At 38.9% G+C, this 15,143-nt stretch overlaps 1 protein-coding gene and 1 long non-coding RNA gene across 2 annotated transcripts in view; both read left to right on the top strand.

Moving 5' to 3' along the window:
* Positions 1-15,143, top strand: part of NRG1 (neuregulin 1) — a 1,130,429-nt gene that overhangs the window by 379,065 nt on the left and 736,221 nt on the right. The gene's annotated exons all lie outside the window — the stretch shown is intronic.
* LOC129042239 (uncharacterized) overlaps positions 2,286-15,143 on the top strand; it is a 114,472-nt gene continuing 101,614 nt past the window's right edge. The window contains exons 1-2 of the long non-coding RNA XR_008504081.1: positions 2,286-2,314; positions 5,936-6,042. This is a non-coding gene — a long non-coding RNA (uncharacterized LOC129042239). The remainder of the gene's footprint in view (positions 2,315-5,935; positions 6,043-15,143) is intronic.

The following is a 15,143-nucleotide window of genomic DNA, read 5'->3' on the forward strand; positions in this document are numbered from 1 at the left end:
GATGGACGACTCTGCATTGGGCTAGCAGTTCATCTGTTCCACTTGCAGCTGCAGGCCAAAGCGTCACCAGGTTTTCTGCAGAAACTCAACTTGGCATTTTAATGGCTGAGGTGAACCCACTGGTGGCCAGCTGCTGGGACTGAAAATCAGAAGCAGCTCCAGTCCTTCCAGATTGTGAGGGGAAAGGTTAAGGAGAGGGAAACGGTGCCTTGTCCCAGACAGACGCCCATTGGTCCTGAGATTTCAAAAACACCAGGAGAGAGAATGCCTGGCAGTGGAGAAACCAGCACTCAGCCTTCTCTGGAAGAAAGAAAAGGCTTGAGGTAGGATTCTCAAGCTTCATTTAATTACCATCAAATAGAGACTGGCAGAAGAGTGCAGCTGCAGATTCGCAGTAACCTCTCCCTAAAAGAACATGAGCTGTGAGGGAGTGACCTTGCAGCCAGCACTGATTTGACATTCACCTGTTCCCCTGCTTGCATTGGAATACCGCTGGGTTAGTTTGGATCCCAAACATAGAAGTAACTCCTAGCAGGAGGCAGAAGAGAGCACTTAACATTATGCGGCCAAGAGGTTGCATTGGCTGCTGCCTCTTATCAATGGGTCTTTCAGGTCCTTTTTGGGAGCGATCCTGGGCTTAGTTGCCCTGCCTAAACTGTGGTTTCCAAGCAGTTTCTCAGGCAATTCCTGTTACATTCTGTGATCCTGCCTAATACAGAAATTTGATTCCAGTTGAAAACTTCCATTACATACATTTCTTGAATTGGGAGATTTAGAGCCTTATACTTTGTTCCTCTGCAAAACTGTAAGAGCATCACTGCTGTATTAAATGGAAGTGAATGGAAAGCTGCAAAGTGAAACTTTGAGTTCAGGAAAACAGATGAAAATGAGCCCAAGCCTTGGAACTACAGTTCTAAGTTTTGAGCGGTGGACAGGGTGGGAAACCACATAGCATGCAAAGGGAAGCGGAAGGGCAGAGGAAGGAAGCAAGGCTACAGTGTTTGGCTGTGTTCTAATGTGCTCTGGCATGGAGTTATCATGAGTGGAACTAATGTTACATAACACTATGTTTATTTTGGAAGATGGCTGGGAAATAGCCTTGGGAGCCAATGGAGATTTATTAAATTAAAATTACCTCAAGCTTGATTTTTCATCTTTACCAAGCACCATAGTAAATTGGCATCTCTGACACTTTCTGGGAGCCAGAAAGCTGGAATCAAAAATTCAGAAACATGAAATCAAGAAAGAACTGAAAATCTGAATGGAAAGCCAGTCACAAAAGAATAAGAAGTAAAATATTCTTTAATTATGTATTATCCCCTACAGATCAAAAGGAACTTTCCACCATTTCATTGAACCTGTGAGTGAAAATCATCCCAAAAATATAGAGAAAATAAAGAACAGTAAGCAAATTAATTCAGTTTATATACTGTTTTTTAACCTGTTTAGAAAGAATTTGAGAATTGTTTGATCCTGATTATATAAAAGAGATATATCTGTATCTATGTCTATGTATATATTAACACATACAAATAAAATTTCTAGAAGGAGGAGTACACAATTAACAGTGGTTACTTTTGAAGAATGGGAATGGGATGTTGGAGGAGACAGATCTGTCACTTTTCATTTTGTATTTCTCTGGTGAGATCAAGGGAGCATTTTACTTTGTAAATATTAAAAATGCTGAAATATATAGGTTGAAATGTAATTAATCTACATTCCTATTTTTCAGAATTAATCTGACTTACCATCTGGTCATTTTTGCTTGCCTACATTTTTTTATTTTGCAAAACTCATTATGTTGTTTTGCTGAAAACTATTAAAACAATGCAACAAACTAGTAAAAAAAAAGTCTCAAACCACAGAGGAAGACTCACAATTACCATTAGATACATAAAATTCTATGACATATTTCTTTGTATATGTCTGGATCAAATAATGGCAAGATGGATGAACTGATGGATAGATGGATATATAGACATGCATCGATGTAGGCAGACAGTAAGATCATAGTATAATTGATATTTTAATTTAACAGAAGGATAAACAAATTTTTCTTTTAGAGGAACTATTGACCTCAAATAAATGTTTTATTTTCACCTTAAGATGTATCTTTTTCTAAAAGATCCAAAGTTATCTTGAAAAACATGGAAGTCGATTCTTTTTTTTTTTTTTTTTTTAACCTATCAAGCTCAATTGACTCCCTCTTATAAAAGTGAAGGCACAGTGGCTCACGTCTGTAATCCCAGCACTCTGGGAGGCCGAGGCGGGCGGATCACGAGGTCAGGAGATTGAGACCATTCTGGCTAACAAGGTGAAACCCCGTCTCTACTAAAAAATACAAAAAATTAGCCGGGCCTGGTGGCGGGCGCCTGTAGTACCAGCTACTCGGGGCTGAGGCAGGAGAATGGCGTGAACCCGGGAGGCGGAGTTTGCAGTGAGCCGAGATAGCGCCATTGCACTCCAGTTTGGGCGACAGAGCGAGACTCCGTATAAAAAAAAAAAAAGTGAAGATATTGCCACAAGTCGCAGGTCCTCTTTCCCTGCTTCACTTTCTATTAGTTTAATCAGTTGTGTTTACATTTACCAAGTTTAGAGCATATACAATCTCTTTTTCTTTTTTTTTTTTTTTTGAGATGGAGTCTCACTCTGTCGCCCAGGCTGGAGTACAGTGGCGCGATCTCGGCTCACTGCAAGCTCCGCCTCCCTGGTTCACGCCATTCTCCTGCCTCAGCCTCCTGAGTAGCTGGGACTACAGGCGCCTGTACAATCTCTACGGTAACCACATTTCCCAGTTGTCTACTACCAGTAATAAAATCAAATGGGTTCAATGCTCACGACTCTTCGGTCTTTGGGCTACTTTCCATTCTTGAACTTTTAACTGAATTCATCTCTTTGGCTGGATTTTGTGATAAAGTAGTTTTTTGCTTTTTTTTCCCCCAAGAAGGACTTACGTGGGTCTTTTTCTATGAATTATTTTCCTACTTGACAATATTTACTTGTTACTTTTTTACTTTCATCAGACCTTGGGCGCATATAATACCCTCCCTTAACATTTTCTTTCCTTGAATTTGTGGAGAATTTTACATTTTCTTCTTGCAGACAACTTTACTGAAAACAAATCTGAAGTAAAATTAATGTTTCTACCGTATAGGCGATTGGCTTTTTAGTGCCAAGATGCCTAAAAATAAGTTACCCTTAACACATAATAGCTTAACTTACTTAGGTCTAGAAATTGAGGGTTTGTTTTGTACCACATTTTCTAGAAAGAGTGCTCCTTCAACCTAAAGATTTACTTAGCCTTTTTTCAGGAAATTCTTGGATTAGATCTTAGAATAAATATTTCTTTTCATTTGTTAAATTCTCTACTTCAGGAATATCTGTTAACATTATGTTGGTTTTTTTGTTTATTCAGTTAACATTATGTTGGATTTTTTTGTTTATTCACTTTTCTCTAATTGCGTTTATCTCCTTTTCTGTTCATCTTCCTTCAGTATAATTATCTTAATCCCCATTTCTCTGTATCAGTAACTTAATTTTCAATTGCATCCATTCTTTTTCTAATTTATGTATTGGTTTCATAAGGCTATTGTTTTGAGTTTTTTCCCCCTTATATCAGTACTCTCCTTTATCATCTAATTCTGTTATTCTATCATTTTGTCTTTGAATTTTGTTTTAATGAACTTACATTCCTCTATTATATTACATTATATTAGAATGAGCAGTTTTGAGTAGGTTGGTTCATGAGTTTGTGAGCAGGGTAGTTTCAAGTAGGGTTGCATAGTAGTTTTATGTTTCTTGTGATAATTTTGTCAAACAATGAATATTTCTTTTTAGTATAAAGATGTCTCATGGAACATTTAGGACATGTATATACTAAAATTTATTTGTTACTTATATGAAGTTCAAATTGAGCTGGGTGTCTCTATTTTTATGTTTTAATTTGCTAAATCTGTATGTTTTTTATAAATTTCCTTCCTTCCTTCTTTCCTTCCTTCCTTCCTTCCTTCCCTCCTTCCTTCCCTAATCTAACAGGATTTTATTGTTGCCATAGCATTTTCTTTTCTTTTTGCTCGTGCTTGTGTGTCCCTAAGATGCCAAGGTAGCTGGGATATATTGTAGGTGGCCTCTTGACTCTCTTCTAACCATAGTGTTTGTTTTCTTTACTTAATATACAGTCTGAGAACTGAATTTACTTTCATGGATTATCTGTCTGTAGTCTATGGGAATACTGGGTGATGAAGGCAGGGAGCTAGTCTTAGATACTCTGCAGCCTTTTCTCTGTCTCCTAAGATATTTTTCTGTGCAATGGGAGAGGGGTTTTAGTCCAATCCCCTGGGAAATACTCTAAATGAATAATTTCTCAAATTTGCTGTGTATTCTTGAATCTTCACTCTCTTCAAAGAGACTTAAGTCACTGTTTCATTCAGGGTAGGAGCAGCTAAACTAAACTAACAGAAAAGCTGCAAATTACAGTGCCTTAAAAAACAAAGGACATTTTTCTTGCTTGGGTAAAGTTTCATTTATTTTTCCCTCTATTTCATTGCCATGACTTCTAGGGAGCAGTGACTTCTAAATTGTGGTTCTTAATCAACTAGAGTTTATAGTTTGTCTAACATTTTAAAAATATAATCAGCTTTTTTACTACTATTTTTATATTACTAATTCATTAATTTTCACCCAAATCTTTAAGAACATGGCTCTCATGGTTAGGCAAAGAAAACTGCGCAAATGACTTGTGTTGTGTCCATACGGTTTTTTTGGCCTCACTATTCCTGAATGTGGTTTCTTTCTTCTAATGAGCAAATTTTAGGGGACTAGGACTGTGCATCTCAGAATTAAAATGGTATTTCTGATATGTATGGTTTATGGTTCAATGGAAAAAATATTTATAAGAATTTTTCAAATAATTTTCTGATTGTAAGGATGAATGTGACCTAATGTTAAAATGGCAGGACAGAAATATTAAAGAACTGAATGATGACATCAGCTCAGCCATTTAGTATTTGATTTTGGACTTAGTTTCCTCATCTGTATAATAAGAGCTTTGTCTACGTATTTTTCTAAGACTATTTCAGGGTTTTGCATTATTTTATTTTCATTTGTAATTAACATTCAGGTCATCTTATAGTAGGTACTGAACAACTGAATGTTAAATGTCTTGCTAAAATAAATATTGGGTTGGCGAAGTTGAAGTTTTGGAATAATAGCTAAAATTGATAACTATAGATTTTAATTAATTATTTCATTCATTAACTTTCAAAAGTTAGACTTTCAAAAACTGCAAGAAGAATATTTTTTCAAGATTATAAATTGCTAGATTCTTCCTGCAGTGGAAAGGGGGACATGAGATATTTGCAGTATTAAATAGATACTCACTTTCAATCGATACATTTAATAACATCACTAACCTTCCTATTCATAGTGAAATGAGTGATGAAAAAGTTTTTTAGTAAATATTTTTTACTGGAACAGACATAATTTTGTATCAGGATTCATAATTTGTGTATACTGATTTAAGAATATCATTACTTCCCGAAAGTGGCATTCATCTCTATGGGTAGTCATTTTAACAAGGTTTTTGTTAAAACCTTCCCCTTCATTAACACACTTTGGGAAAGTGTCTTCTAAGTCATTCTATCAAAGTCTGTTGCTTTCAAATTTGATTAAAGAAAACAAAGTATTATTTGCATACCTCATTTGTCTCTAACACGTTTTTCTTTGGATTTCCCATATTCTGGATTGTGTGTGGATCAAATATGATTTAAATGTTATGCACAATTTTGTGGTTTTTCCTACTAATGAAATTCTGACTTGCAAAGTTAACTCAAAATTGTAACAATTCTGCCATTGTTAATATATTCTTATTATTAAAAGACAAAATTTCAACACATTTCATTTAAAGATCTCAATTGGCTTTTACTTGCAATTCCAGAATCAGGCAGCCGTTAGAACCAAAACAGTTCTGAGGAACTCCCAGGCTGCAGTGTGGTGTGAAATGTTTTATGGACAGAAAATGGAAATGAGGTACAGAAACTGGAGGTGAGATTCAGAGATAGCTGGTTGGTTACAGCTCAGCCTTTGCTTTGTTTGAACATGGTTTGAACAGTTGATTGACTGAAGCTAGGCTGCTGTGATTGGCTGATACTTTATTATTTGTTACAAAGGCAAATTCCTAATTTAAGTTTTCAAATTGTTTAAGTACTGAGTTAGGTTGTACTTTGTTACTTAGGACTCATATCGAGGCTTCTAAAGCCCAAATCTGATACGATTTAATATTACCTATGTGAAGAATTACTAAGCAGAAACATTTTGAAAGCTTCATGACCTAAATGGTATTAAATACTTAACAATTGAATTTGTCTCAATAATAATTATGTTTAAAATTATGAATGCTGGTTTGTAAAAAAAAAAAGCCACAAATTTCAAAATTCTGATATAATCTAATATCTGGTATTCAGCTTTGTATTATTATTTTAAAATTTAATGAACATCTCTGGACTCTAAATATTTTTCTTTTTAAAGTTATATAAAACACTCTCTTTATATTCACTATAACTATTAATCTATTTTCCTACTTATTCATATTGAAAGTCCTTAATATTTTTACAATAACTTAATAGCTTTCACAATCATCACTACTTATTATAGTTTATACTGTTTGAATAATAAATATATGTCTATACTATGACTCATTGATACATTTCAAAATACAATGCACATAAGAAGATCTTCATTCTCTAGATCTGTCATACTACATATGTGAAAGTTAACATTTGTAGTGGCAGTGAATCCTAGGGGCAGCCTTGCATGTTAACGTTATGTGGTTGATTTGATAGGATGGGGATCTGTGTAATCATATGATGACAATTCGGGTTTGGGAATCTCAGAAATGCCATCAGTATAGGAATATGGCTATTCTGCTCTTCACAGGCTAAGAATAAACTTGAAGACAAAGAGTAGATTTTGGCCAGACACTGATGCTAAAGTCACCCCAATGCTGTCTTTGCTTCTAAAGTATAAATTACCTTATTTTTAGCAATTTTTTCACCTTTTCAACTCTATCCCTTTCCTCAGCCTCTTTCATATGTGAAATAAAATATTCACTTACTACTGAGCATGATTTTTTTAAACCTACTAAAGAATACTCCATAGCTACAGAGGGAACCATATCCTTTAGAGACTCCGTTGGGGATGATCATATGCAGAATTATTCTTGTCCCTTTGCCTCTGATTAATCCCCTTCACAAAGTCTGTGGCTCCAACAAATGAGAGTTGGCAGTACTAAAGGAATAAGTCCTCAGCATACGTCTGCCATGCTTTAGCATCATTTCAGACTAGAAGCATGGAGCAAAGGCAGGGAGATGGGTCAAACAAAATGCTGAGAGCTTCTCTCCTTTTAAAAAACAAAATTCTAGTCAGGGAATTATTTTTAAATAAAATGCAAGCCCCCAAGACATACATAAACAGCCAGCATATAATACTAACAACTCAATGAAAGATATTTCCCCAGGTCAACTCATCTGGTAGGATCAGTTATTTTGTGTTGCTGCATTGCCCCTCTAGCAGGATCATAGAAGACCCTAAAGGCTACAACAGGAACTGCTTTCTGGCTCTCAAGTCATTTCAGTGGTTCCCTGATGGCAGCTGTCTCTTTGGGGAGGTGGTGCCATGGTCTGTTTGGGGTTAGGCCATCAGCACAGGCCCCTTGTGCTAGCATCACACTGTCATAAGCTTTCTGCTACCATGGCTACCATCAATCGCCAAGCTCTATCTCCATGAGCAGCAGCCTCTGTGCCCAGGCCACCCCAGGACCTCAGGCCCATCTCTCTTTCCAAAGGTAGGTAGGTAGCCTTTTCCCATTCTTTAGTTTTTGACTTTGTATAACTGAAACTTCTCCTGGGATGATGCAGGCAGCTGCTGCACAGTCACTCCAGACTTACTCTTCACCTGTTTGGCCCCTGCAGCTCGCTGCACGTGACGGGTGCCATCTGCCCTCCCCGCACTGGCAGCTGCCCCTCCCACACTGCCTATTTCCCCCTTTCTGCTTTTGTAGCCACATGTCTAAAGATGGCAGGCCAGTCTCTGTGGTCTATTTTGTGGGACTTTCATTTATAACTAGTCAGCAACCTACATTAGCTATTTATCCTGATGATCTCCCTCCTCTTGGCCCCCGTGACAGGCCCTAGTGTGTGCTGTTCCCTTCCCTGTGTCCATGTGTTCTCATTGTTCGGCTCCCACTTATAAGTGAGAATGTGTGGCATTTGGTTTTCTGTTCCTGCATTAGTTTGCTGAGGATCATGGCATCCAGCTCCATCCATGTCCCTGCAAAGGACATGATCCCATTCCTTTTAATGGCTGCATAGTATTCCATGGTGTATATGTAGCACATTTTCTTTATCAAGCCTATCATTGATGGGCCTTTGGGTTGATTCCATGTCTTTGCTATTGTGACTAGTGCTGCAGTGAACATATGTGTGCATGTATCTTTGTAATAAAATGATTTATGTTTTAGGGGGTATATACCCAGTAATGGGATTGCTGGGTCAAATGATATTTCTGATTTTAGATATCACCACACCATCTTCCACAATGATTGAACTAGTTTACATTCCCACCAACATTGTAAAAGCATTCCTATTTCTCCCCAACTTGCCAGCACCTGTCATTTCTTGACTTTTTAATAATCTCCATTCTAATTGGCATGAGATAGTATCTCATTGTGGTTTTGATTTGCATTTCTCTAGTGATCAGTGAGGTTGAACTTTTTTCATATGTTTGTTAGCCACATGAATGTCTTCTTTTCTTTTCTTTTTTTGAGACAGAGTCTCACAGTGTCATTCAGGCTGGAGTGGTGCAGTGGCACCATCTCAGCTCATCGCAACCTCCGCCTCCCAGCTTCAAGCAATTCTCCTGCCTCAGCCTCCAAAGTAGCTGGGATTATAGGCACCTGCCACTATGCCCAGATACTTTTTTTGTATTTTTAGCAGAGACGAGGTTTCGCCATATTAGCTAGGCTGATCTCAAGCTCCTGACCTCAGGTGATCTGCCCGCCTCAGCTTCCCAAAGTGCTGGGATTACAGGCATGAGCTGCCTCACTCAGCCATGAATATCTTCTTTTGAGAAGTGTCTGTTCATGTCCTTTGCCCACAATTGGATTGTTAGTTTTTTTTCTTGTAAATGTGTTTAAGTTCCTTGTAGATTCTGGGTATTAGATCTTTGTCAGATGGATAGATTGAAAAAATTTTCTCCCGCTCTGTAGGTTGCCTGTTCACTCTGATGAAAATTTCTTTTGCTGTGCAGAAGCTCTTTAGTTTAATTAGATTCAATTTTTTAATTTCTGCTTTTGTTGCAATTGCTGTTGGTAATTTTGTCATGAAATCTTTGTGCCCATGTCCTAAATGGTATTGCCTAGATTTTCTTGCAGGGTTTTTACAGTTTTGGGTTTTACATTTAAGTCTTTATTCCATCTTGAGTTAATTTTTGTATAAGGTATAAGGAAGGGGTACAGTTTCAATTTTCTGCATATGGCTAGCCAGTTCTTCAGCACCATTTATTAAATAGGGTATCCTTTCCCCATTGCTTGTTTTTGTCAGGTTTGTCAAAGATCAGATGGTTGTGGATGTGCAGTCTATTGTGCAGTCTTTTTTTTTTTTTTTTTTTTTTTTTTGAGACAGAGTCTCGCTCTTTCACCCAGGCTGGAGTGCAGTGGCAGGATCTTGGCTCACTGCAAGCTCCACTTCCTGGGTTCATGCCATTCTCCTGCCTCAGCCTCCCGAGTAGCTGGGACTACAGGCACCTGCCACCGTGCCTGGAGATGTGCAGTCTTATTTCTGAGTTCTCTATTCTGTTCCATTGGTCTACGTGTCTGTTTTTGTACCAGTACCATGCTGTTTTGGTTACAGTAGCTTTGTAACATAGTTTGAAGTTGTATAGCATGATGCCTCCAGGTTTGCTCTTTTTGCTTAGGATAGTCTTGGCCATATGAGCTCTTTTGTAGTTTTATATAAATTTTAAAGTAGTTTCTTCTAATTCTATGAAGAATGTCAATTGTATTTTAATGGAAATAGTACTGAATCTATAAATTACTTTGGGTGTTATGGCTATTTTCAAAGTATTGATTCTTCCTATCCATGATTATGGAATGTTTTTCCATTTGTTTGTGTTCTCTCTTTTTTCCTTGAATATTGGTTTGTAGTTGTCCTTGAAGAGGTCCTTCACTTCCCTTGTTAGCTGTATTCCTAGATATTTTATTATCTTTATAGCAATTGTGAATAGGAGTTCATATTCATTTTTTAGCTCTCTGCTTGTTATTGTTGGTGTATAGAATGCCTGTGACTTTTGCATATTGATTTTGTGTCCTGAGACTTTCCTGAAGTTGCCTCTCAGCTTAAGAAGCTTTTGGGCTGAGACAGTGGGGTTTTCCAGATATAGGGTCATGTCATCTACAGACAAAGACAATTTGACTTCCTTTCTTCCTATTCGAATACCACTTATTTCTTTCTCTTGCCTGATTGCTGTGGCCATAACTTTGAATACTATGTTGAATAGGAGTGGTGAGAGATGGCTTCCTTGTCTTGTGTCAGTTTTCAAGGGGAATGATTCCAGCTTTTGCCCATTCAGTATGATATTGGCTGTAGGTTTGTCATAAATGGCTCTTATTATTTTGAGGTATGTTCCTTCAAAACCTAGTTTATTGAGAGTTTTTAACATGAAGAGATGTTGAATTTTATTGAAGGCCTTTTCTGCTTCTATTGAAATAATCTTGTGGTTTTTGTCATTGGTTCTGTTTATGTGATGAATTATGTTTATTGATTTGCATATGTTGAATGAGCCTTGCATACCAACAAGTAAGCCAACTTTATCATGGTGGATAAGCTCTTCGATGTGCTGCTGGATTCAGTTTGCCGGTATTTTATTGAAAATTTTTGCATCGATGTTCATCAGGGTTATTGGCCTGAAGTTTTCTTTTTTTGCTGTTATCTCTGCCGGGTTTTGGTATCAGGATGATGCTGCCCTCATGAAATGAGTTAGGGAGGAGTCCCTCTTTCAATTATTTGGAATAGTTTCAGAAGAAAGTATATCAGCTTCTCTTTGTACCTCTGATAGAATTCAGCTGTAGACCAGTCTATTCCTGGGCATTATTTGGTTGGTAGGCTATTTATTACTGCCTCAATTTCAGAGCTTGTTATTGGTCTACTCAAGAATTCAACTTCTTCCTGGTTCAGTCTTGGGAGGGTGTATGTATCCAGGAATTTATTCGTTTTCTCTAGATTTTCCAGTTTATTTGCATAGAAGTGTTAATAGTATCCTCTGATGGTTGTTTGTATTTCTATGGGGTCAGTGGTGATATCCCTTTATCATTTTTTATTGTGTCTATTTGATTTTCTCTGTTTTCTTCTTTATTAGTCTAGCTAGTGGTCTATTTTTATTTTTTATTTTTTTCAAAAAAACAGCTCCTGGATTCGTTGACTATTTTTAAAGGTTTTTTGTGTCCTTATTGCCTTCACTCCTGCTCTGAACTTGGTTATTTCTTGTCTTCTTCTAGCTTTGTGGTTTGTTTACTCTTGGTTCTCTAGATCCTTTAGTTGTGATGTTAGGATGTCGATTTGAGATTTTTCTAGCTTTTCAATGTGGGCATTTAGTGGTAGAAATTTCCCTCTTAAAACTGCTTTAGCTGTGTCCCAGATATTCTGGTATGTTGTCTGTTTGTTCTCACTTGTTTCAAAGAACTTCTTGATTTCTGCCTTAATTTCATTATTTAAGAGCAGGAGCAGGTTGTTCAATTTCGACGTAGTTGTGTGGTGTTGAGTGAGTTTCTTGAGTTCTGATTTGATTGTGCTGTGGTCTAAGAGACTGTTTGTTGTTATTTCAGTTCTTTTGCATTTGCTGAGGAGTGATTTACTTTCAATTATTTGATCATTTTTAGAGTAAGTGCCATGTGGCACCGAGAATGTATATTCTGTTGTTTTGGGGTGGAGAGTTCTATTGATATCTATCAAGTCCACTTGATCCAGAGCTGAGTTCAAGTTCTGATTATCTTTGTTAATTTTCTGTCTTGATGATCTGCCTAATATTCACAGTGGGATGTTAAAGTATCCCCAAAATTATTGTGTGAGAGTCTAAGTCTCTTTGTACGTCTCTAAGAACTTGTTATATGAATCTGGGTGCTCCTGTATTGGGTGCATAAATATTTAGGATAGTTAACTTTTCTTGTTGTCCCCTTCACCATTATGTAATGCCTGCCCTTATTTGTCTTTTTTGATCTTTGTTGGTTTAAAGTCTGTTTTGTCAGAAACTAGGATTTCAACCCCTGCTTTTTCTGTTTTCCACTTGCTTGGTAAATTTTCCTCTATCCCTTTATTTTGGGTCTCTGTGCAGCTTTACATGTGAGATGGGTCTCTTTAATACAGCACACTGATGAATCTTGACTCTTTATCCAGCTTTCCATTCTTTTAATTGGGGCATTTAGCCCATTTACATTTAAGGTTAATATTGTTATGTGTGAATTTGATCCTGTCATTATGATGCTAGCTGGTTATTTGCAGACTTTTTTGATGAAGTTGCTTCATAGTGTCATTAGTCTGTGTACTCCAGTATGTTTTTATAGTGGCTGGTAACAGGTTTTCCCTTCCATATTTAGTGCTTCCTTCAGGAACTCTTGCAAGGCAGGCCTGGTGGTGACAAACTCCCTCAGCATTTGCTTATCTGAAAAGGATTTTATTTCTCCTTTACTTATGAAGCTTAGTTTGACCAGATATGACATTGTAGGTTGGAAATTCTTTTCGTCAAGAATGTTGACTATTGCCCCAATCTCTTCTGGCTTTTAGGGTTTCTGCTGAGAGGTCTGCTGTTAGTCTGATGGGCTTTTCTCCATAGGTGACCTGGCCTTTTTCTCTGGCTACTTTTGACGTATTTTTCTTCATTTCGACATTGAAGAATCTAATGATTATGTGTCTTGGGGTTGTTCTTCTCATGGAGTATCTTACTGGGGTTCTCTGGATTTCCTGAGTTTGAATGTTGCCCTTTCTTGCTAGGTTGGGGAAGTTCTCCTGGGTGATACCCTAAAGTATATTTTCCAACTTGATTCTGTTCTTCCTGTCTCTTTCAGGTACCCCAATCAGCCGTAGGTTCAGTCTTTTAACATAATCCCATAGTTCACAGAGGTTTTGTTCATTCCTTTTCATTCTTTTTTCTCTAATCTTGCCTGCCTGCTTTATTTCAGCAAGATAGTCTTCACGCTCTGATATCCTTTTTTTTTTTCCACTTGGTCTATTCAGTTATTGATACTTGTGGTTGCATTGTAAAGTTCTCATGTTATGTTTTTTCAGCTCCATCAGGTCATTTCAGTCCTCTCTGAGCTGGTGATTTTGGTTAACAGCTCCTGTAATATTTTATCATGGTTCTTAGCTTCTTTGCAATGGATTAGGACATACTTCTTTAGCTCAGTGAAGTTTGTTATTACCCATCTTCTGAAGCCTACTTCTGTCAATTCATCCATCTCAGCCTCAGCTCAGTTCAGGGCCCTTACTGGAGATATGTTATGATCATTTGAAGGAGAAGAGGCACTCTGGCTTTTTGAGTTTTCAGTGTTTTTGCATTGATTCTTTCTCATCTGCATGGGTTTATCTACCTTTGATCTTTGAGGCTGCTGACCTTTGGATGAGGTTTTTATGGGGTCTTTTTAATTGATATTGTTGTCCTGGCTTTCTGTTTGTTTTTCTTTTAGCAGTCAGGATCTTCTTACATAGGGCTGCCGCCATTTGCTGGGGGTCCACTTCAGACCCTATTCACCTGGGGTCCTCCCACACCTGGAGGAATCACCAGTGGAGGCTGCAGAACAGCAAAGATGGCAGACTGCTCCTTTTCCCCCAGAGGGGCACCAACCTGATGCTGGCCAGAATGCTCCTGTATGAGATGTATGGAGACCCCTGTTGGGAAGTCTCACCCAGTCAGGAGGAACAGGATCAGGGACCCGCTTAAATAAACAGCCTGGCTTCCTCTTGGCGGAGAGGGTGTCCTGCATTCAGGAGAATCCGCCTCATCAGGGCTGCCCTGACTCTCCAGAGCTGGCAGGCAGAAAAGAGTAAGATTGTTGATCCACGATACCGCGGCCGCCCCTCCTCCCAGGGGCTCCTTTCAGGGAGATCAGAGTTCTGTTCATAAACCCCTGGCTGGGGATGCTGAAAATCCCACAGGGAGGCCCCACGCAGGTAGGAGGAATGGGTCAAGGTCCTGCTTAAAGAAGCAGTCTGGCCAGGAACTGTCACAGCTGCTGTGCTGCGCTGTGGGGAATTGCTCCCGTTCCAAACTGCCCAGTCTCGCTGGCACCCGCAGCAGGGGAAAACGGCTGACTGGAGCAGCAGTGGTGGTAGCCACGCCTTCCCCCACCGAACTCGGTCTTCTTAGGCTGTCTCCAACCTGCTACACTGGCTGGCAGGGATTCCAAAGTGGGTTTCAGTTTGCAGGGTTCCAAGGGAGCAGGGCCGCTGAGCAAGGCCGCGTGGCTCCCTAGCTTCAGCCCCCTTCCCACGGGAGTGGACGGATCTCCTGCCTCCTCAGTTTTCCCAGAGCTAGAGTATGCAAAAACTCTTGTGTCTCAGTGTCTGCCCAAGTGGTCACCCACCTGAGCAGCCGCTGTGAGCCTGCACAGCTCTGTGTTTTGGACCCAAGGCCCTTGGTGGTGTGGGCTCACAAGGGCGCGGGTTGCAGAGATCCATGGGAAAAGCGTGGTTTTCAGAGCGGGGTAGCACAATTCCTCACCAGCTTCCTCGGCTCAGGGAGGGAGCACATTTTGCAGCATGCAGGCTCCGGGTGGGCCCTCGCTCCTCCCTGCTTTTCCTCACTGTCTGTGGGTTGCGCCAACCATCTAGTCAGTCCCAATTAGAGAACCTGGGTACCTCAATTGAAGATGCAGAACTTACTCGCTCTTTTTGTTCTTCTTGGTGGAAGCTGCAGACTGGAGCTGTTTCTATTTGGCCATCTTGGCTCATGGTTCAGTTTGAGTTTGTGTTGCAGACACTGCAAGAAACAGAACCGAATGAACAAGAGATATGAAAGTATGTATCATGGCAATAACTGTTTCTGTTTATTTCTTATTTTGTTTTATTTCGCTTTCTAATAGAATTGGAGGAAATAGGAAG

The sequence above is a fragment of the Pongo pygmaeus genome, chromosome 7 (assembly GCF_028885625.2).
Source record: "Pongo pygmaeus isolate AG05252 chromosome 7, NHGRI_mPonPyg2-v2.0_pri, whole genome shotgun sequence".
Taxonomy (NCBI): Eukaryota; Metazoa; Chordata; class Mammalia; order Primates; family Hominidae; genus Pongo; species Pongo pygmaeus.